Here is a 23,481-nt window from a genome sequence, read left to right as displayed (position 1 = left end):
TGGCCAGTATTGTATTACTCCTCCTTCTAGCCAGAGTGGGTGCCTGTTTCCACGAAAGAGGCCAATACAACACTAGAGGCTAATATCTCCATATTGGAAACCCAGAAGCACAATAAGGGGAACACTAGAAAAAACATTCTCCGGCTATGCTCCCACACTGTGGACAAAATACTGATATGAAAGTTTGGCTTTATCTGTCCTACACTTCAGAAGTGAATGGAAGACCTGTCTTTTTAAAAGACACACTGGAGCTCATAGGTTTGCCGGTCTGGAAATTAAGTGCCAGTAATAACGTTTACCAGCAGTTTTCTGGACCGGCAAACTACACGTTTGCTGATGGGGTGGCCCGATTTCCCTCAACCAAGAGCTGGAGGTAAGTTAGGCATCCCACTGGTAAAAAACAGCAGGTAATACCGGCAATCCCTCCATGGAGTCCTGGAATGGGGATTTACCTACTGTTGCTGGCACCTGTAATTTGCCGGCATTACCGGCAGATAAATGGCTGGTAATGGTATTACCATTTGGTGGTATACTGGTGGATTTACTGCCAGGAAAACATCAAACTTGTAATGAGCCCCACCTCTAATGACATGCTATCGATGTTGACCCTCTTTTCACTAGACCGTCTCCCTCTCTTCCATGATATATTCCTCCCAACCGATGTACAGCACGCCACTGCTTTGTAGCTCGGTTTGGGTTTTAATAAAAAAAAAATCTATATAGGAACATACAAACATTGTTGTTTTCAAAGATTGTTGAAAGACTTATAGGAAAATCATAAGATCAGAAATTTGATTGTCATTTCCAACATGTTGTTTATTGTGTTTCTGCTTCAAAAATCAATGAGATCTTCAGCTACATATCTTTTTAGATTATAATCCCTCTACACGTGTTTCGCTTCAATATGCACTGCACTCTGCATCTGCTTCAGGAGGATATTTTAATTGTTTATACCTTTGGTTGTAAACTAGTCTATGCTTTCTGGTTATTATCATCCTGAGAAAATGTATTACTGTCTCACATGATTGCCTCATATAACAGCTGTTACTCTCGATCCTCGTCATAATACGTTTTTTCAGTCCATAATAGCAATAGAGAAAAATCATATTTAAAACCAAAGTCTCATTAGAAGTGAAATATATCTAAACATGTAAAAGAAAAACGGTCTATCTCATGATATTAGCAGTGACACATCTTCACAGCCATTGATTTGAGGGTATGCATTGGCATCGGTGCATTTGAGGGTATGAATTTGAGGGTATGCAGTATGCATCTGTGCATTTGATGCTATGCATTTGCATCTGTGCATTTGAGGGTATGAATGTGTAGATGCACTTTTGCATTGGTTTTGCTCATTTTTCTGGGAACATGGAGAACAGTGGCAAAAAAGGATAGCACTACCGTAAGAAAAAGGAAGAGTAGAAAATCGGCACAGGGTGCTTAGAAAACAATGATATAAATGCACTGTTGCAAAAACATGATGTACAGACCTGAAACCTTCTGATTGACGTTTGAATCACAATCACAATAAACAACATTTTGGAAAGTCCAATCAGGTTTTAGATCACGTGATGCTGCTAACAGAAGGAACTGCTAAGGCAATCTTTGAGAACAATATGTTATTAATTGAACGCCTTAATAGTAAGTCTATTAGGATTGTAATCAGCAGCAGCCTAATGCAAGAAAACAAATTCAGAAAATCACAGCAGGTGATGTTCTAAAGGTGACATAAACATCAGATGCATACATTTATACACCCACATATATATTCAATGAAAAATCTTGAGTTAGAGAGTTAAGGTGATCAGATTTATTGTATAAGAAAAACATAACAACAAGACCTTTGAAATTCAGTGAAAATACCTTTGTTAAGAGAGAGTTAAGGTGATCAGATTTAACCCAACAAAACTTTTTAAATTCAGCACTGGCATTGGAAAGAAGTCTACCTTAACTTTGTGCCGCCTGTTGCGCAGCATGTGACCACATCGATGGCCTCACAGACTTTCAAGGGTTTTGTTATACTATAGTTTCTTTGGGGCCAACTAGCTCTGGCATTCAACCTTTGCCAGTTGCCACGTTTTCAGCCTTGCCCATTGTACATGTTTCACCAATATGTTTCTTTGGGGCCCACTAGCCATGGCCTTTGGCCGTGGCCACTGCACAGGCTGTACTAATACGTTTGTTTGGGGCACGGCACAGCTGAATTACATGTTGAACCAATAGGTTTCTTTGGGGCCCACTAGCCATGGCCTTCATCTGTGAGGCCGTCTTTGTGGTCATACAGCGAGCAACAGAGGGTGCAAAATTAAGGTGGACTTGCTTAGAATGCAAGTGCTGAATTTCAAGAGTTTTGTTGCGTTAAGTCTGATCACCTTAGTTCTCTCTTAACTAAAGTTTATTCACAGAATTTCAAGGGTTTTGATATACTATTGTACTTGTTGCACCAATATGTTTCTTTGGGGCCCACTAGCCATGGCCTTTGACCGTGGCCACTGTAAATGTTGCACCAATACGTTTCTTTGGGGCCCACTAGGTTTCTTTGGGGCCCACTAGCACTAGTCGTCAGCTATTACGAGTGGCTAAGGCCTTCGGCCATGCCCACTGTACATGTCGCAACAATAGGTTTCTTTGGGACCCGCTCGATATGGCCTTCAGCTGTGGCCACTGCACAGGTTGTACAAATAGGTTTCTCTAGGCCCCACTAGCCAATGCCTTTGGCCATGGTCAATGCTACACAGACCTATTACCCCCTGCCTAATAGAATTTCCTTTTGTCACTCTCTCCCGATACCTGTGGGGTGGGATTCCCATGGGATTCCCCCTGTGTATTCCCTGATAATGACAATGAACTACACATACAGCGGCAATGAACTACTCATGCGGTATTCCCCCAGTACTTCCCCGATAATCCAAAAATGTTTGAAAATCAAAAACTATTTCCAGTCCTCTCAGGCACTCACCAAGTACCCCCTCTTTCCATGGTCTTCCCCACTCCCCTCAGCTGCCTTTTCCCTCCCTGGCCCTCTCCCATTACTCCCTTTCACTCTTTTGTTTGTGGGACACATTTTGTTTCTCTGAGTGTGTCTTCTGTTTTAGTATTAGGTATCTCGTGAGTTTCCCCCAATATTCCCCATATAATCCTAAAATGTCCAAACTCTAACTAGCTCCAAAGACCACTCCAAACTCTCCAATTCCACATAGTATCCTCTTTCCCCTCCCCACCTGTATCCTAATACAAGTGCATCCTTTTCCTCCTCTAAATTGATTTTTGAGCACTCTTTGTTATCGTATTAGCCCGTATTACCCCGGTAATCGCTTGATTCAAGCACAAAAAGAAAATGGTGGCTTCTCATTTCTAAAAAATCTCTCTGCTGCAAAGTACCAGGGGTGATATTGCTATATTTGTGTGAGGAGTGGGCATTCCCTTCCGCCGTAAAATATTTTCAAAACTACTGGATGGATAACCCTAAACCCATCCGATAAATTAAGTTAATACTTCATGCCCACGTTGTTTCTAATTTGACCAAATCCGCTGATCAGTTTTTGGCGATAAAGCTTTACCAAATCTCGACTTTTTCTCTATGGAAAATGAAAGGGAGTAGGCCAAAAACAGCTTTTAATTTGCTTTCTCAAAAACGTTTTAATTTTTTAACAAATCTTTCCAAAATTGTGTAATCTAGGGGGGCCCGTGACAAATCTTTTTTTTGCAAAATGTCATCCAAATCCATCATGCAAGTCAAAAGTTATTAGCAATAGATTTCCTATGACTCAAGGCTATCACCTTAACTATGGGGCGGCGACCACTGTCCTATAATATGTATATACACACTAAGTGTGTTACCACTGATCGTGTAAAGGGACTGGCCTGTCACACCGAGCTTCAACTGGACTGCACATACAATGACTAACTCCTAACTAGCTGTTACACTTCGGCAGAGAAAAACTTCCCTGCGGAGTATGTCCCATTCACGGGCTCCTTTGTAGAGCAGATACAGGTTGCCATGGCGCCTGTACAAGCTATGACGGGACCCATGTCAGCTGACACGTCTCGTACGTAAAGGACGTACAACAAGGCATGCCCCCCTTATGGGTTTAAAACTGCCGTCTTCCAGAGGGCTTGTTGCTGCTAATTAGTGTTTCTTACTATTTGCGGTAACGTCCGTTTTCCTTTGTTAAATCTTGTCACGAAATCCCGACTTAATCTCCTGGTTCCGACCCACGCTCGAACTTTTGGATTGTTACGTCTTCTATTCCATTGGCACTTCCTATAGACTGCTACAATATCGACCCGGACTGCCCCTGGACTGCCTTCTCTCCATCCTTATCATTGTCGCAATCTTCTGGTATTCAACGCGGAACGTTATTGAATATTCCTTCCCTGCTCCTGTTGTCTTTGCAACTCATTTTTCAGCGATTACTCGGAACACCTCAGTTGCTCCAACTCTCGTCTGGGAGCGTGTGTTTCAGGTAACCAACTGTGTTTGTTTTCTGCTATTTCTGCCAGCGCCATCTTTGACTATTGTACCTCATTTACCTGCTACTTTGTTGGTATTCCTCTCTACTGGATTTTGGGACATTCATTGAACTACAACACTCAACAAACTTATTTTCAAAGTGCATATTGACGCTCTCCTGATCCTGCACCAACCCGGCTCTAGCGCGACCCTCGTGCCGCCCGGGTTTACTTCCCAGTACTAACTTACCTGTTTATTATTTTTTCCTGTCGTTTTTTCCACTCCTGGAAATCCACTCCTGGAAATCGTTGACCTTGAGTGTCCCACAATTCAGGTCTGTTGTTTTGGCTAAAAACTCTCTATAAGAAGAATCCATTAGATTAATTCACTCATTTGGGTTTAATTCTTTACTTGTAGGTCCATCCCGGGGAAAGTTCCACTCCAAGCCCTGCCTAGGTATTTCCTGTCCCATACTGTGCGTGATTGCTTACTTGTTTCTCTCAGCACTGTTTAATATCTTTGTATTCTTTTGCAGCATTGGTATTGGCGGTGTGTGTTCTCCCCACTCTTTTATTCAACTGACACCTCTGCCTGTTCCAATAGAAACAGCAGAGAGGCACATTGTAAAGAAGAGCCCCTCTTTGAGGAAGCGTGAGTCTTGTACTCAGGGGAGCTGGAATTGGAGGCTGAATATCGATTCCTGTGTACATATCGTCTCCAAGGTCTATCTATCTTCCTGACCTGTTTACGGAGCAGTGAGTAACACCAACCCCTCCTGCCTTCTTGAGAGCACACCAACAGGGTTGCCTGCTTTTTTGCTTCCTTTCCTTGCTCTCCAGTTTCACTAACCTCTACCCCACTTAACACAGTGTACCATTTAGAACTGTGGATCGCAATGTGTGGGGGAGTTCAACATCCAATACATGCCTTTCTGAACAAGACAGCAAATCAGGTGCAGACAGGCACAGATAACAAGGTATCTGCAGGAGGGGCGCTGTAAGCTGTAATGCTGTGATGTTTTTCAAATGCTTCATTTTATCTCAGCCTGAGGAAGTGGAACCAGTCCACAAAACCTCATAAATATGCAAAATAAATGACTTTGTTAGCCTAATTAAGTTATTGACTCATTTCGTTCTGGATCAGCATTCTATATACATATATATTTACATCATACATATATTTTATTTGCGCTTATTTTATTTTATTTTACAGGTGTCTTGTATAGCACCAATTCATAAGATGAATGGTTTCACAGAGCTGAGAAGTAAGGACTCGACCCTTAAAATATAACGCTATTAGTGGATCATAGCAGTTTCAATTGAGTCTGAGGGTCTCTGTAAGGGGGAGGGGGACTTGAGCTAAGCCAGGGACCGATTGGAGGTGACTCAAGTGACGGCTTGGTCTGGATTGGCTGAATAGCTCCAGGATTTTGCTCTAGGCATGTTGGAAAGATTGCTTTGATTCTTGGATACATTTGAATCTGTGTAGTCAATTTTGTTTGCAGGTTGTTCCATCGCTTGGGAGAAAAGGTTGTAAAGGATCTCTCCAGTAGTCTTATCCTTTGCATTTGGGGTTGAGGTTTTCACTTGAGGACCTGAGGTTGCTGGCTGGTGAGTAGACTGTCAGCACAGCGCTGATGTTTACGGGACCCTTGTTATGAATGCCTTGGTGTGTCAGACATAGTACGCCCCTAAGTGGACTCTGCACTTGAACAAGGTTCTTATACCGTGCACCATTTCCTCCTGCGCGGTTTATTGGCACTCTGGCAGATCTGTAAAGCAAGGGGAAGGAGGGGAAGTTAGTAGGACTGAGCAGGAGAAAGGGCAAGAGAGCTGTGATGTGTTGGCAGCTTCAGTTCGGGTTGACACAGTTCGCTGAGAGTATGTGTGTTTTTCAGTTGGGAGCTGCCATGTTCTGTTGGGCGAGGCTATGTGTGGTTTGTTTCGTTGTGGTGTAGTCCCGCAAGTTGAGCACCAACACCTGCCTGGCAGCGAGCATTTGGACGAGTTTCACGCTTAGTCAGAGGAAGCCACATGGATCTACGAAAGGCGAGACTAAATAGGACTAAGGCTCGGGCCCGCTCCATCTTTTGCACCTCTCAAGCTATATACATAAAATGAAGATGTTGCAAACATGTCAGAAAGTGTCCTATACTAGACCCGGCTACACCACTTAAGACATTCCTTCTTCCCAGCAGTATCATAGCTTCCGGAAGTCGTGATCACATCTCAGGTCCAATCATAACATTAAGCCTAACACATCAGAAGTACAATCCAGATGTTTGACAATAAGGAGGGAGATGATAATCAGACAATTGGCAACGTTATTTTGACCTCAAACGATGCATAAAAACGTCATTATATTTGTACTCGTTCCAATAAGTGAGCTGCTCTCCTAGAAGTTTAAAATGAAGAATTATTTGAAACTGCTTGCGTTTGCCGATTTGTTATCATTCAGTAGACTCATAGATAGCACCACACAAACAAAAATCGGAGATGCTTTCTTTTGCTGAACCACAACCCCAAAAAACTGCACCTTAATATATAGCAGAAGCTATCTGCGTTCCTGCAATTAGCCCTTGAAACCCTCTGCATAGCTCTCCTTAAATGGACGGTAGAAGGCAGCTGTATCAGAGGGCCAGCCTGTGCTACTGATAAACCACTGCTGGGCTCCGAATACGGCAGCCTGTTATCTGTCCAGGAATGGGTGAGCTGGCGTGGAACGTATGTGCCTCGGGGGAGCCGGAGTGCACCTTGTCCAATTAAAGAGGGCTGCTGGCACGCCTCTATATGTGTAATACAGAGAAGGTCAGTCTCCTTCCCGGGAAAGATTAAGAACCTGCGGCCAGATTACAGAAGCTTTGGACTGGAGCAAGTGCAAAAAAGCACAGTATTAGCACTAGGGCAAAGTTTGCTATAGCGCCGAAAACATTGGGGTCATATTAGCAAAGCTTTCCACCATGACAAGTGCAAATGTGCTGGGTATTATCACTAGAGCAAAGTTTGCCGTAGTGCAAAAAACATTGGGGTCATATTACAAACCTTTCACCATGACAAGGGCAATTCCGCAGGGTATTAACACTAGGGCAAAGATATCCTTTGGGCAGAAACCTGTTCTTACAATGCATTTTTGCACCATGGCAAAGTTTGCCCCAGTGCTAATATGATATGGTATTCACACTAGGGGCAAAACTGGATTGAATGTTTTTTGCATTTGGTGGTTCCCATGTTGTAAAGATTCTCAAACGTGGCTCCAATGCTTTGGCACAATTGCAAACTTTGCCCTAGTGCTTCTCCCGTGCAACTTTGCTCTTCCTCCAGCTGTAACTTTGCCCGTGGTGTGCAGTCATGATATTCTGCCTTGTTAGTGACTTATGTAATAGGAGTCAAGAGCTTCTAGTCATTTTCTTACAGCATAGCGCTGATATATGATGTGTGTTATTGGGTTACATTACTCTGCACGTGTCTCTGTGTTATATGTATGCTTACGTCCCATTGGCCGCGTCAATAGTAATATCGAATAAAGGTGTTGAGCAGAATGAGAGCAGATAGAGAGAGACGGGTGCAGAGGATGTGATGGTGGGATGGGCACGTACGTTTTGTTTCAGTGTCTGAGTTTGGAGTGATCATTAGAGTGGGGCAGGTAAGGAACACCAGGGGTTTGCTCCCTGCACATACACGAGTCATCCCCCACACAGAGTGGGGCATGTAAGGAATGCCAGCGGTTGGCTCCCTGCACAATCACTGATCATCCCCTGACAAAGTAGGGCAGGTAAGGAAAACCAGCACATTGTCTGAGTGTTATCAGTGACTGTGCAGGGAGCAGAGTAGGGCAGGTAAGGAAAGCCGGAATATTGTTCACTACCATCATTAATTATCCTCCAGGCAGAGTGGGGCAGAGAAGGAGTGCTTTGTTTTTGCTCTCTGCACAGTCACTGGTCATCCTCCAGGCAGAGCGGGGCAGGCAAGGAGTGCTGTGTTTTTGCTCTCTGCGCAGTCCCTGATCATCCTCCAGGCAGAGCGAGCCTGGGAAGGAGTGCCGTGTTTTTCCTCTCTGTGCAGTCACTGGACATCCTCCAGGCAGAGCGGGGCAGGCAAAGAGTGCCGTGTTTTTGCTCTCTGCACAGTCACTGGTCATCCTCCAGGCAGAGCGGGGCAGGCAAGGAGTGCTGTGTTTTTGCTCTCTGCGCAGTCCCTGATCATCCTCCAGGCAGAGCGAGCCTGGGAAGGAGTGCCGTGTTTTTCCTCTCTGTGCAGTCACTGGACATCCTCCAGGCAGAGCGGGGCAGGCAAAGAGTGCCGTGTTTTTGCTCTCTGCAAAGCTACTGGTCATTCTCCAGGCAGGGCACGGCAGGCAAAGAGTTCTGTGTTTTTGCTCTCTGCGCAGTCACTAGTCATCCTCCAGGCAGAGCGGGGCAGGTAAGGAGTGCCGTGTTTTTGCTCTCTGCGCAGTCCCGGGTCATCCTCCAGGTAGAGCGGGGCAGCTAAGGAGTGCCGTGTTTTTGCTCTCTGCAAAGCCACTGGTAATCCTCCAGGCAGAGCTGGGCAGGCAAGCAGTGCTGTGTTTTTGCTCTCTGCGCAGTCAGTGGTCATCCTCCAGGCAGAGCGGGGCAGGTAAGGAGTGCCGTGTTTTTGCTCTCTGCGCAGTCCCTGGTCATCCTCCAGGCAGAGCGGGGCAGGTAAGGAGTGCCGTGTTTTTGCTCTCTGCAAAGCCACTGGTAATCCTCCAGGCAGAGCTGGGCAGGCAAGCAGTGCTGTGTTTTTGCTCTCTGCACAGCCCTGGCCATTCTCCAGGCAGGGCGGGGCAGGCGAGGAGTGCCGTGTTTTTGCTCTCTGCACAGCCCTGGTCATTCTCCAGGCAGGGCGGGGCAGGCAAGCAGTGCTGTGTTTTTGCTCTCTGCACAGCCCTGGTCATTCTCCAGGCAGGGTGGGGCAGGCAAGGAGTGCCGTGTTTTTGTTCTCTGCAAAGCCACTGGTCATCCTCCAGGCAGAGCGGGGCAGGCAAAGAGTGCCGTGTTTTGATCTCTGCAAAGCCACTGGTCATCCTCCAGGCAGAGCGGGGCAGGAAAGCAGTGCCGTGTTTTTGCTCTATGTGCAGTCCCTGGTCATCCTCCAGGCAGAGTATGGCAGACAAGGAGTGCCGTGTTTTTGCTCTCTGCGCAGTCCCTCGTCATCCTCCAGGCTTTGCGGGGCAGGCAAGGAGTGGCGTGTTTTTTTTGTCTGCGCAGTCCCTGGTCATCCTCCAGGCAGAGCGGGGCAGGGAAGCAGTGCCATGTTTTTGCTCTCTACTCAGTCCCTGGTCATCCTCCAGGCAGAGCGGGGCAGGCAAGGAGTGCTGTGTTTTTGCTCTCTGCGCAGTCACTGGTAATCATCCAGGCATGGTGGGGCAGGTAAGGAGTGCCGTGTTTTTGCTCTCTGCGCAGTCCCTGGTCATCCTCCAGGCAGAGCGGGGCAGGTAAGGAGTGCCGTGTTTTTGCTCTCTGCGCAGTCAGTGGTCATCCTCCAGGCAGAGCGGGGCAGGCAAGGAGAGCCGTGTTTTTGTTCTCTGAACAGCCCTGGTCATTCTCCAGACAGAGCGGGGCAGGAAAGCAGTGCCGTGTTTTTGCTCTCTGTGCAGTCCCTGGTTATCCTCCAGGCAGAGTGGGGCAGGCAAGGAGTGCCGTGTTTTTGCTCTCTGCGTAGTCCCTGGTCATCCTCCAGGCAGAGCGGGGCAGGTAAGGAGTGGCGTGTTTTTGCTCTCTGCGCAGTCAGTTTTCATCCTCCTGGCAGAGCGGGGCAGGCAAGGAGAGCCGTGTTTTTGTTCTCTGCACAGCCCTGGTCATTCTCCAGGCTCGCGGGGCAGGCAAGGAGTGCCGTGTTTTTGCCCTCTGCACAGTCCCTGGACATCCCCCAGGCAGAGTGGGACAGGCAAGGAGTGCCGTGTTTTTGCCCTCTGCACAGTCCCTGGACATCCTCCAGAGTGGGGCAGGCAAGGAATGCTAGAGTGTTGGTCCCACTCTCTGACAGGCATCTGACTGGTGGATGCTTAATGACAGCTTCAAAAGAGAGAAGGTGAAGGATTCGTCTCTTCCCCATAAGCTTTGTGCATCATGCACGAGACCCCAATATCAGTGCATTGGGAATAAAACCTAGGCCAGCCTGCTCCTTCGTGGAAGTTGCGAACTTGCCTCTTCAGATTTTAATATGAGCAGTGCAGTGCCGGGATTGAGCCTGCAGAGATGGCTTGTGGCACCCGGCAAGGATAGCATTGGTGACCTCGAACCTGGTCAGCACCGTTGTCGTGACCATCAACTTACAATGAGCTGCTGCCAGCAAAGAAGTAACGTTTCTTGATGGAAGGAGGTTAGAAAGAAAGAGAGCACCGATGCCAGAAAAAGCTGATCTATTTATTTAATTGTTTTTGAAAACGCGCTTAATACCTGAGTTTGCGTATCTGGGATTGGAACCTCTGTTGCTCTGTGTGGTCTTGCTTCCAAGACCAGCAGGATGCCCCTGTGCTATCCTCCGTTGCATGTTGAAACCAGAATATCTCAGCGCCTGATGACCATCACCACGAGGTCTTAATGGCAACGGGCCGGAGTATTAATGGCAACGGGCCGGAGTACTTGGCAGAAACTCTGAAGGGAAAGCCAGTGCTGATGCGATCCAATGATACTAATCTACTGGTGGTGCCAAGGTCTAAACTGACTATGGTCAGTAAAGGTGTGTTTTTTACAGCGGCATCTAAGCCATGGAATCCCATCCCGCTGGACCTGAGAAGTATTAGATCTCAGGAAATGTTCAAATAGAAGTTAAATACGTACTTTTATAGTTCAAAAAAAGGTAGCAGGCGCTCCTCTCCAGAAAGAACAAGGCATGATAACCTGTTCTGAGGTGAGAGTTTGCAGCACACGTTTTTTGCTCACTGTACCTTTCACAGATGGGAAATATCCATTTGCATATCAGTCTTTGTCCCGCCCACATTGGCAGTCCAGCACCGAAATGCTATGGCAATTCCTCTCTGAACAAGAGTACCACCAGCAACCCCATACACGTGTTTCAGCCTTGTTGGGCATCATCAGTGAGGTGAAGCTGTGCCTCTCTAAGCACAGTGAGCAGGGAGTCCACGTCTGGTTGCCCCCAGGTAACTCAGGGTGACCAACCCCAAGTTCCTTGAAAATATTTCAAAAAAAGGTAGCAGGCGCTCCTCTCCAGAAAGAACAAGGCATGATAACCTGTTCTGAGGTGAGAGTTTGCAGCACATGCTTTTTGCTCACTGTACCTTTCACAGATGGGAAATATCCATTTGCATATCAGTCTTTGTCCCGCCCACATGGGCAGTCCAGCACCGAAATGCTATGGCAATTCCTCTCTGAACAAGAGTACCACCAGCAACCCCATACATGGGTTTCAGCCTTGTTGGGCATCATCAGTGAGGTGAAGCTGTGCCTCTCTAAGTACAGTGAGCAGGGAGTCCACGTCTGGTTGCCCCCAGGTAACTTAGAGTGACCAACCCCAAGTTGCTGCAAACTCTCATCTCAGAACAGGTTATCATGCCATGTTCTTTCTGGAGAGGAGCACCTGCTACCTTCTTTGAATGTTTGCAAGGAACTTGGGGTTGGTCACCCTGAGTTACCTGGGGGCAACCAGACGTGGACTCCCTGCTCACTGTGCTCAGAGAGACAAAGCTTCACCTCACTGATGAGGCCCAACAAGGTTGAAAAACGTGTATGGGGTTGCTTTTGGTACTCTTGTTCAGAGAGGAATTGCCATAGCATTTTGGTGCTGGAATGTCCATGTGGGCGGGACAAAGACTGATATGCAAATGGTATTTCCCATCTGTGAAAGGTACAGTGAGCAAAAAGCGTGTTTGTTTGTTTGTTTGTTTGTTTGTTTATTTGGTAATGCGCTCCGAGCCCGTGGGCATCTGGGCGTAGCAATACAAGAGGACTCGAAACTTAGTTACAATGCCTGACACAGGCTATTACAGAAAAACAATGGTTGCTTACAATGGGTGATACAGATACAGTACATATAAAATAACATAGGTTAAGCGCGTAAGAGTAACACCTTAACAGGTTGTAGCATTTCCGCTAGGATGAGGATCGTTGCATGTCGTTGTTGTGCAGCCATTTGAGGGCGTAAGATCTGAATCTTGTGTAGGGTAGAGGGCGTCTCAAGTCGGATGGGAGTGTGTTCCATGATTGTGCTGCAAACTCTCATCTCAGAACAGGTTATCATGCCATGTTCTTTCTGGAGAGGAGCGCCTGCTACCTTCTTTGAACGTACTTTTATAGGTAGGGCCTGCCAGTGTTTGGACGGGATAGTTTGAGGGCTGGTGTTGTGTTAGTCAGTATTGTGTATAGGTAGGGCCTGCCGGGGTTTTGGACAGGATAGTTTGAGGGCTGCTGTTGTGTTAGTCAGTATTTGTATAGGTAGGGCCTGCCAGTGTTTGGACAGGATAGTTTGAGGGCTGGTGTTGTGTTAGTCAGTATTTGTATAGGGAGGGCCTACCGGTGTTTGGACGGGATAGTTTGAGGGACGCTGGTGTTGTGTTAGTCAGTATTTCTATAGGTAAGGCTTGCCGGTGTTGTACGGGATAGTTTGAGGGATGATGGTGTTGTGTTAGTGAGTATTTGTATAGGTAGGGTTTGCCTGTGTTTGGATGGGATAGTTTGAGGGCTTGTGTTGTGCTAGTCAGTATTTGTATAGGTAGGGCTTGCCGGTGTTTGGACGCGATAGTTTGAGGGCTGGTGTTGTCTTAGTCAGTATTTGTTTACGTAGGGCTTGGCTGTGTTTGGATGGTATAGTTTGAGGGCTGATGGTGTTGTGTTAGTCAGTATTTGTATAGGTAGGGCCTGTCGGTGTTTGGACGGGATAGTATGAGGGCTTTTGTTGTGTTAGTCAGTAGTGGTATAGGTAGGGCTTGTCGGTGTTTGGACGGGATAGTTTAAGGGCCGGTGTTGTGTTGGTCAGTAGTTGTATAGGTAGGCCCTGCCGGTGGTTGGACGGCATGGTTTGAGGGCTGCTGGTGTTGTGTTAGTCAGGAACCAGGACTCATGTCTGGCAGAGAGTCTCCCAGGACCCCCCTTTTTATTTGCATATTTCAAGTAACTTTGGGTCTCACCCTAATTTACTAGGGGAATCCAGACGTGGACCCCTTGCTCGCTATTCTTAGAGAGGCACAGCTCCTCCCTACTGATGAGGTCCAACCAGACCGAAACACGTGTCTGGGGTTGCTGTTGGTACTCTTGTTCAGAGGAGAATTGCCTAGCATTTCGGTGCTGGACTGCCCCAGGGCAGGACAAAGACTGATATGTGTAGGATATTTCTCCTCTGTGAAAGATAGTGAGCTAAAGACTCTGGGTAAGGTTCTTGTAACCAGGACTCATGTCTGGCAGAGAGTCTCCCAGGACCCCCCTTGTTACTTGCCTGTGTTTGGACAGGATAGTTTGAGGGCTGCTGGTGTTGTGTTAGTCAGCATTTGTATAGGTAGGGCTTGCCTGTGTTTGGGCGGGATAGTTTGAGGTCTGGTTTTGTGTCAGTCAGTATTTGTATAGGTAGGGCTTGCCTGTGTTTGGGCGGGATAGTTTGAGTGCTGCTTGTGTTGAGTTAAGTAAGTATTATGTATAGGGGTAGGGCCTGCCGGTGTTTGGACAGGATAGTTTGAGAGCCGGTGTTGTGCTAGTCAGTATTGTATAGGTAGGGCTTGCCGGTGTTTGGATGGGGTAGTTTGAGGGCCAGTGTTTTGTTAGTCAGTAGTTGTATAGGTAGGGCCTGCCGGTAGTTGGACAGCATGGTTTGAGAGCTGCTGGTGTTGTGTTAGTCAGTAGTGTATAGGTAGGGCCTGCCGGTGGTTGGACGGCATGGTTTGAGAGCTGCTGGTGTTGTGTTAGTCAGTAGTGAATAGGTAGGGCTTGCCGGTGTTTGGACGGGATAGTTTGAAGGCTGGTGATATGTGTTAGAGAGTATTTATATGATGTGTTTAAGATCTGGTAGGGGCAGAGCGCCCGTTTAGCTCCCGGCCTCTTGGTGCGCGATACAAATAAATGAACATAACATAACGTGACCAACAGTGGGCTCAAAGGACAGGTCGTTGGTCAGCAATGTGGACGCTCAGATTCCTTGCTTCTGAGCCCCCCACGGCTGCTGACTCTGGTAGGTAATGGCATGTGGAAGGGATGCTGATGGGGTGGCACAGCAGCGGGAAACCCGTCACTCTCCAAATGTTTTCGCTTTCAACTCCAATCAGCTCTATAATGGCCCTCCCGCCATTGTTGACGAGAATGAAGCCCTTAACACACCCACACGCTAGAAATCACACTCGTACAGTGTCATTCACCTTCTTTTCACTACACACATGGACAATGTGTAAAGTGCACACCAGAAGCTGCGCTGCGTCTTGGCCCCTTCAATAACAGTTGTTTGGATAGGCCCACACTAGCTTGTGTTTGAGCAACACTGAATACACCTTCTCAGGGCTTGAGCCTGTGACAGGCAGGCAAACTCAGAGCACAGCAGCAGGTCATCATCTCACTGAGCTATCTTGGACACTCTCATCGATGGGCAGACTCAACGGTCCTGTAGGATAAGAATATGCTATCTGTGCGAGTATGTTGTTTTGGTGACACACCTGCACTTTTCACACCGTGAAATGATGGGCCTTGAGACCAACGCACATCAGTGGTGCTTCTGCACCATGAATTAGGTGCATGTCGTCAGAGTGTTGCACAGTGCACAGTTGACAGGGATGTGACTTCCCACCGATGGATCCTTGCCACAAAACACATTTATGCACAGTTCAGTTATCTGGTGGCTTGGAGTCTAGGACCTGGATGGATGGTACATTGAATGCCTGTTTCCTGCAGCTGGTGACTCAAACATGTAGGGTGTGGTACAAGTATTGCTCCATACTGGCTCTGCAAGTTAATAATTGTCTCTGGTTTGCACTGACATAGGCTGTGAGGTGAGTAGTGTCCAGTTGGCCATTGCAGGGCGGGTCATGCCTTGGGTATTGTGTTCCTCTTGAATGCATGCGTGAGAGCTGGAGGTGCCTGGATTTCGGTGCACCTGCGTCTTTGGGTAGCAGCGGTGATGGCAGAGATCTGTCCTCTGCATGGCACGGTGCATTAATGCCATGCATTAGAGACGTGATTGGTGTGAGTGGGAACTTGTGTAGCACTTACAGAGAGTAAAAGCTAATGTGAAAGGCACAGTGAGCTAAAAGCGATGGCTGCGGACTCTCAAAGTGGGAAAAAACAAAGAACAGGTTATCATGCCATGAGCTTGCACCTGCTACCTTTTTTGTATTTTACAAGGAATTTAGGGTTGGTCACACTAAGTTACCAGGGGGATCCACCTTGTTCACTGTGCTCAGAGAAGCACAGCTCCACCTCACTGATGAGGCCCAACAAGGCTGAAACACATGCCTGGCGTTTCTGTTGGTACTCTTGTCCAAAGGAGGTTTGCTGCCATTTCGGTGCTGAACTGGCCTTGTGGGTGGGACATAGACTGATATGCAAATGGATATTCCTCCTTTGTGAAAGGTACAATGAGTTAAAAGCGATGGCTGCAGACTCTCAAAGCAGGAGAAAACCACAGAACAGGTTATCATGCCATGTTCTTTCTAGAGAGGGCGCCTGCTACCTTTTTTGTATTTTGCAAGAAGCTTAGGGTTTGTCACCCTAAGTTACTAGGGGGAACCAAGACATGGACCCCTTGCTCACTGTGCACAGAGAAGCAGTTCTTAGAAGTAGTTTGTAAAAAGAAGAATCATATGTTGGGTCACGAGCTGATTAGGCTTCTGAGTTGCAAAAGTTTCAAGCACTTTCACAGTGAGAGGTAAGTTCTCTCAGTCTTGTTTTCACAGTACCTTACAATGAAGACAAAGATGCAGCTGATGACTTATGTTCCTGGCAGTTCCTGCAGATCTCACTGTTCTTGGGCCTCAGTCGTTGGGACAAGAGGGAGGACGTTGGGGGATTCCTGCACTGTACTGGGACTGGTCAAAGCCCGCAACTGGCAAACTTCAATTTCAGTGGCTGTTTTGCATTTCAGCTACCGCACTGGTAACAGCGCTGGTCCTGGCTGTCAAGGTGGACTGACCTTGCTTCTGAGGTCCTGCACTCGGCTGAGGAGGGTCAGGCTTGGCCCGTCCGTCGTCGGGGGAGTCCCGGAGGATCTTCCAACTGCTTTCGGCCAGCTTACAAGTAATGCACACAATCTGTTGTCCCTCTCCCTGGCTCTACGGTTTCCTGCAGCACTCTGAGCAATTGCAACCAGCTTCAAGATCGGTGTCCAGGTGGCTTACTTGGGAGTTGATTGGTCCTACCAATTCAAAGGGAGAAATTGTCCTTAGCAGGGCTTCTCTGTCGATGTAAACTTGGCGATTTGGACTTGCAGCAAGGCTTCACTGGGCAAACCAATGGTCCACGAGTTGCAGCAGCCATCCTCTTCAAGCTCTTCTTCAGTTCCTTCGTTCCAGTGGTCGACTCTGCCTTTCAAACCAAGAGACTGGCCTTTTATTCAGTTTTCTCCCATACATTCCAGCCTAGCTGCCACTCACGCAGCAGGGTAGCTGTCCTTTCAGGACAGTCAGCCAGCCAATCAGCACAGATTGCATTTGGGTCTTCAAGGAGACTAAGCACAGGGGGTTTTCGGGCGCCTCCCTCACTTCCTGCCTACCCCAGGCACTCTGGAGCCAGAGGCGGGTTTCATTCCTGAAGCCCACCAAAGGCGAATGAACAAAGAGACCAAACCTGGTTTGGCGCGCACAGAAAAACTCTAGAAGGACCTTTCCACAAACAAATGGTGAAAAAAGAAGACAGGAACCTGTTTTTAGCAACGATGGTTGGGCACCATCTTGAAAAACATGGCTCACGCGATTTAACGTTACGTTAGAATAGTTTGCAGTTGGGAAAAATCATGGTAGTTTGTTGTAAAACCACTGTCACCAGCCATTCTGAGAGGAAAGGTTAACATGTGACTGTTACATGAGTAACTACACATAGGGGATACTAAGTAACCCCTCAGGCACTCTATTTCAATCCACTGTTCTGGGAAACAGTAGTTGATCCAAGAGAAGATATTTAAACCTTGGGAAATCTGAAAGACTTCCCTGTGTCAGTGCACTGAAGGTGCTTTGTGACACAATTGTAAAAGATGATGCCTATGGAGTTGGTTAGACTCCATAACCAAAGAAAACACAAGGGTAAAACACACATCAAAATACATGAGAGAGTGGGAAAAAGGCTCACACTCTCTCCAGGTAAAAAAAATGAAGTCCTCGAAATCCTGCAAAGTTGCTGGGGGTCTCTAAAGTGAAGGGAATTAGCACATTTTTGAGAATTCTCCCTAACACTCGCCCCCCACAGACTAAGGGTCAGGAGGATTTAATCCACCCCTGGATTAATCTCCTTACTCCAGTCAGTCATACATTCGGGAGAGAGCATCAGCAACATGGGGGTTACGCCCTGACCTGTTTTCAAGGGTAAAATCAAGCCACTGTAGGCTGATTGAGCATTTTAACAATTTAGGATTTTCCCCCTTCATCTGCATTAATCATCTCAAGGGTTGGTGGTCAGTCTGAATCACAAAGGTAGATCCATACAAGTATGGCCTAAACTTCTTCAGTGCCCACACAATAGCAAAACACTCACATTCCACCTTGTCTCCGGTTCCTTCAGTTTCATACTGATGAAGCATATAGGGTGTTCTCTGCCTTTCTCATCCAGCTGACTCAGAACTGCACCCATACCTCCTGTATTGGAAGCATCTGTCTGCACAATTAAGGTTTGGCTGTAGTCAGGAGCTCTTAAGACTGGAGCTTGACAAAGGGATTTCTTAAATTCTTCAAATACCTTAGTGCACTCCTCATTCCACCTGACCTTCTTGGGGAATTTGGGTGAGGAGACCACATTCAAGGGAGAATCTATGGTCCCATAGTTCTCTATGAAGTTCCTATAATAATCAGTGAGACCTAAAAAGGCTCTGACTTGGGTTTGAGTAGTAGGGGTGGCCCATTCTAGTACAGCTTGTGCTTTGCTAGGCAATGGCCTTATTTCACCTCCTCCTACCTCATGTCCAAGGTAAACCACTTTGCTCTGACTGATTTGACATTTACTTGCCTTTATGGTCAGATGGGCCTGCTCAAGAGCCTGCAATACATATCTTAAGTGGTCAACATGTTCTTTCCAAGTAGGGCAGAACACTGCAATGTCATCCAGGTATACCATGCAGAAGTCCTCCATCTCATTCAGAACTTGATTCACCATCCTTTGGAACGTAGCAGGTGCATTTTTGAATCCAAAAGAATTACCTTAAACTGGTAGAGGCCTCCAGGGGTTGAAAATGTAGTTTTCCCCTTGGCATGGTCTGTCAGAGCAATTTTCCAATAGCCTGAGGTTAGCTCTAATTTACTGGGGTACTTGCCTGAACCAAGTTTGTCCACCAGTTCATCTGTCCTAGTTAAAGGATGGGCATTTAGGGCTCTATAGTCTACACAGAATCTCGACTCTTTGGATCCTGCCTTTGGCACTAGCACAACTGGTCTAGACCAAGGACTTGTAGATGGCTCTATTACCCCGAGATCAAGCATCTTGTCAACCTCCTCCTTTATGTGGGTTCTTACATGGTCTGACATTCTGTAATCTCTGCTTTTAACAGGTAAACAGTCATCAGTGAGAATATAATGCTGGCCGCAAGGGGTCAAGCCTGGTGATAGTGAAAACAGGGAAGCAAATTGATTTAACACAGATTTGCACTCCCCCTGTTGTTCCAGTGTCAGATTAGAAGAGATATTAACTCCTTCTATCTTCCCATCTAAAGGTTATGCCCTGAGGAGGTCAGGTAGAGGTTCACTCTCCGCCTCCTCCTGAGCAGAGGCTAGAAGCAAAGCTCCCAGTTCTCGTCTAGAGACATAGACTTTTAGACGGTTGGTATGAAAGACCCTGGGGGCCTCCTTAGGATTGCCTAAATCCACCAAATAATTGACCTCTCCAAGTTTTCCCACAACCTTGAAGGGTCCAATCCATTTGTTCTGTAAGGCCCTCTGCCTTGTAGGTACCATAACTATAACTAGCTGGTCTTGAGTAAACTCAACCATGTTGGCCTTCTGTTCTTGCCAATGCTTCCCCAGAGCCTGACCTGCTTTCAAGTTAACGGAAGCCTCTGTCATCATGTGTCATTCTCCTTCAGAGACCTAAGACATAGTCAGTGACTCTCACTGGCTTGGGGGAAGGAGCACTCTCCAACCCCTCCTTAATTAGGGCCAATGGACCTCTAACATGATGACCATAGAGGAGTTCACAGGGACTAAATCCAACTCCCTCCTGGGGGACTTCTCTATAAGCAGAGAGAAGGCATTCCAGTAGAAGGACCCACTTTCCTCTAAAAGGTTCTGCTAAAGCATCTATCATGCTCTTCATAGTTCGGTTAAACCTCTCGGGTAAGGCGCTTCTGCTATGCAACATGGGCTAATATTCCAGAATACTGACCCCACATTGAGGCCGTTATTCACTAAGGAGCAAGCACCTTACCAGAACTATTACATGGTGACATCAAAAGACTTGGTATCACATGAGGGTATTCATTGACTGTAGTTGTTAGCCCTGAAGACGGAGTCCACTCCGAAATGCATTGGCTTTTGCAATGCATAGTGCATTTTTTGAAAAATAAGATGAAATTAATATGTACTGAGTTTTTTTACCCATCAGAATTGTGTTAAGTAATATGTTGTTGAACTGAGTAATGAAGCAAATCATTGCAAACCTGAAGACAGTTTATTAACTTACATGCTGTGAGCAACAGATCGGACAGGGTTGTTCCCTGATTCTTTTTCTAGTATAGTTTTGTCCAGGTGCTATGGATTATTCTCCTGTTTCGCTCCAGAAATATACTTGCAAACAATACTAAAGACTTCTCGTAACTGTATACAATTAGTGGTGCCCATCTTCACTCCATTTTCACATAATCAGAACCTCCCACATACTGATCAAGCCCTTTAATTTAGGCACACTAGACTTTACTCACAGCTAGCCTAGTCTCTTTCACACCACGAAGCATCACTACCACTTCTCCAGTTTACCACTGCCACTGTATCATCATCATGACACCGACGGGTATGCTAGAGTCGATCCTGCACACTTTGTGGGCTCTAGGAGCTTTTAGCTGGTTTCAGATGGCAAGCAGTGATCTGTGGCTCTAAATTTCTCAGCGGGCTTACCACGAATGGCAAACAAGGTCGTGCAGCAGAAACGTATGAGTCGTGAACCCAGCCAATCAACAGTCAACATTGGTGAAGTTTGCGTGCACCAGTGTCGGGATATTCTGGATAAGGATATCCCTCTTCAAGCAAGCCTTCAAATAATGTTACAGCTTATTTTGTTCTTACTCTACATTTAATAATGAAACAATACATTAAGACTCACTTCCAGTGTTCAAGGCCGTTCTGATAACCTTTGGCAAAGACAATCTATGAAAAGTGGGCAAAATTCACCAGACACATCTTAATTAGTTAATACCACACCACTTGTCGGTACATAATACCGCAGTTGTGGTCTCAATACTGAGCGTGCAAAATGCTTTGTATGAGTTCTCCAGAACGACTGTGCAAAATACACCTATGACACCACATTAATGCAAAGATACAACACTCTCTATGGGAATTTTAATGTTGGAAGTCTTATTACAAATTCTGGATAATGAGGTAAAAATGTAGCCACTGTATCACACCCAAGATATGTCCCCATCATCTCTTGCCAATCGACAAGAGTATTCGGCAACATTTGGAGTGATTCGATTATTGAAATTCTTGTTGTATTCCGCAAAACTAGTAATAGAGCAGCGCTGTCTGCCATTTTGTATAGAACCATTTATTACACAGAACAGGTACTTTTAGACTAACATGTATGGAGTCGCCTCCATGCTATGTTAATGGTCTGCAAGTGTTCTGTGATTCATGCATGAAAATCCAGGTGGTTCTCAGTTTCTGTTCACGTCTACAGATAAAAACATGAAACGATCTGTTTAAAGCCGTGTGTGTGGCTCAGTAGACTAATGCATCCACTACAGGAACCTGTGTTTAACCTCATGGTCACAGGTTCGAATCCTGGCAGGTCCACTCAGCCCTTATGGTATCTGTCAGATTCCTCTCCTGGACACGCTCTTTATGATCCAGGCCCTTCTCCGTGTTGCAAATCAATTAAAGTCACACAGTGATTAGACCCATACTGTGTATACACAATACTCAGTTACCAGATAACTCCTGGGGCACGCCACTCCAGTCCTGTGTTTGCTTTTGATCTGGTTTCACAGAAGTCTGTTGTATTCAGTTGAAGTGACTCAAGACTATAATTCCCAGAATGCTATTGGTACATACACGAAAGCTTAACCCAAGACATGCTGCCTGGGGTTGCATTGACACATCTGTTAAACTTACAATGCTGTGTGTAAAGTCTCACTAACGATTGGCACATCACGGAAGGGGAGCTCGCATTAGCAAGTGGGCACAATGGTGCAAGTAAGTCCTTCGTCCTGGCAAGGATGTCAATTAGAGGTCACAAGGGGTCCCAACTGCGACCCATGGGGTCTCCCTTGCAACCCTTAAAAAATGTAAAACGTCTTTTTCTTTTTTGACTGCAAGCTCCAGGGCTGTGTCCAGTGCCATGTGGCTCTTTGCTTCTGGTGTGACTGGGGTCAAATGACATGACTTCCTGTGATGTCATCAGAGGTCAAGGGTCGTGTGATGTCACTTTCGCTACCCCTGGCATTTTGGTGAAATGAAGTTCCTGCGTCCTGGGGGACACAACACAGCCTTACATTGATCAGACCCTGTGCTTGAGAAAGATGAGGCCTCGCATATGATTGCCAGGATAGTCTCTGTGACGTCTCTCTAATGAGAGACCACAGACCATTAGGTGGGGACTGCTATTCAGTGCCTAGAATATTCCTTGGCAGGAGACATATCTTAGTTTTCATTTTGGGGATTCTTTAAAAAAATATATATATTTAGTATCTAGCGAGCTAAATGAATAAGTCTTAACACAATTCAATACATAAAACAGTACATAATAAACAAATGTAAATAACACAACACATAAAATCCATTTAAAAATCAAATTTTCGAATAAAAGTATACAAAGAAATCCATAATGGTTTTGAGCAGTTGTCCCAGAGCTGTAATCTAAGACCCTCTTCACATTTTGCAAAAATTACCTTTCTAAGACAGGTCAAACCTGGGCATTCACAGACTGAACCAGTCCTGAATTAAGGTGCCGGTAACAATGTTGCCAGCACCTTATCGCACCGGCTGTGGACAACCGGTAGGCCTGACCTGCCAGTAGTTCAGGCCCCTACCAGCAGATAAACCACTGAAGCACCGGCACCGTTAACAGCTGTGCTGAAGCTTCAGTGACCCCATTCCCATGGATGGAATGGGAACTTACCGTACTGCCACCGCCTGTAATACCCTTCTATTACCGGGATATCGGGTGGCAGAAACGAAAAGCTAAGGTTGCCGATAGGCTGCCGGTACTAACGGCGGCCTACAAGCAACCTTGTTATGAGTGCCAAGGTGTTTTAAATTTTCCACAGAGTTTGAAGGACTGCAGATAGCATCCTCTACCCCCTCAGCTTTCCAACAACATTTATTCTCCCTTGTCGGCAGCAAATTTATTTAGAAAGCCTAGCAGGGTTCTAGCAAAACCCAAGATGCATACTGGGCTCTAGCACTTTGAAGCGTATCATGTGCTAGGTGGAATTACCAATAACGATCTTGGAGCCAAATAACCAGACAAACTGAAAAAATATGGAAAGTACTACTTTATTATCAGCATCAAATAAAGTAGGCCAATCTGGCGAACAACAAGATGTAGGCCACACAATTACACCAAAATGTCATTATATATACAAAGGTTTTATACCTCAATATGCGTCATTTATGACACCATATACATGGCAAACTGTGAAACCTAATGAAGGGAGGGGTTGGTTAAGGGAACATATATATATAAACCTATATATATATAGATATGTATATATCATGTAAGTATT

General features: G+C 46.2%; 1 long non-coding RNA gene across 1 annotated transcript in view; it reads right to left on the bottom strand.

Annotated features, from left to right (window-relative positions):
• LOC138521080 (uncharacterized) overlaps window positions 1-23,481 on the bottom strand; it is a 40,169-nt gene that overhangs the window by 5,384 nt on the left and 11,304 nt on the right. The gene's annotated exons all lie outside the window — the stretch shown is intronic.

The sequence above is a fragment of the Ambystoma mexicanum genome, chromosome 13 (assembly GCF_040938575.1).
Source record: "Ambystoma mexicanum isolate Mex_15411 chromosome 13, UKY_AmexF1_1, whole genome shotgun sequence".
NCBI classification, from domain to species: Eukaryota; Metazoa; Chordata; class Amphibia; order Caudata; family Ambystomatidae; genus Ambystoma; species Ambystoma mexicanum.
The sequence above is the reverse complement of the archived record's forward strand: the minus strand, read 5'-3'. Positions and strand labels throughout refer to the sequence as shown.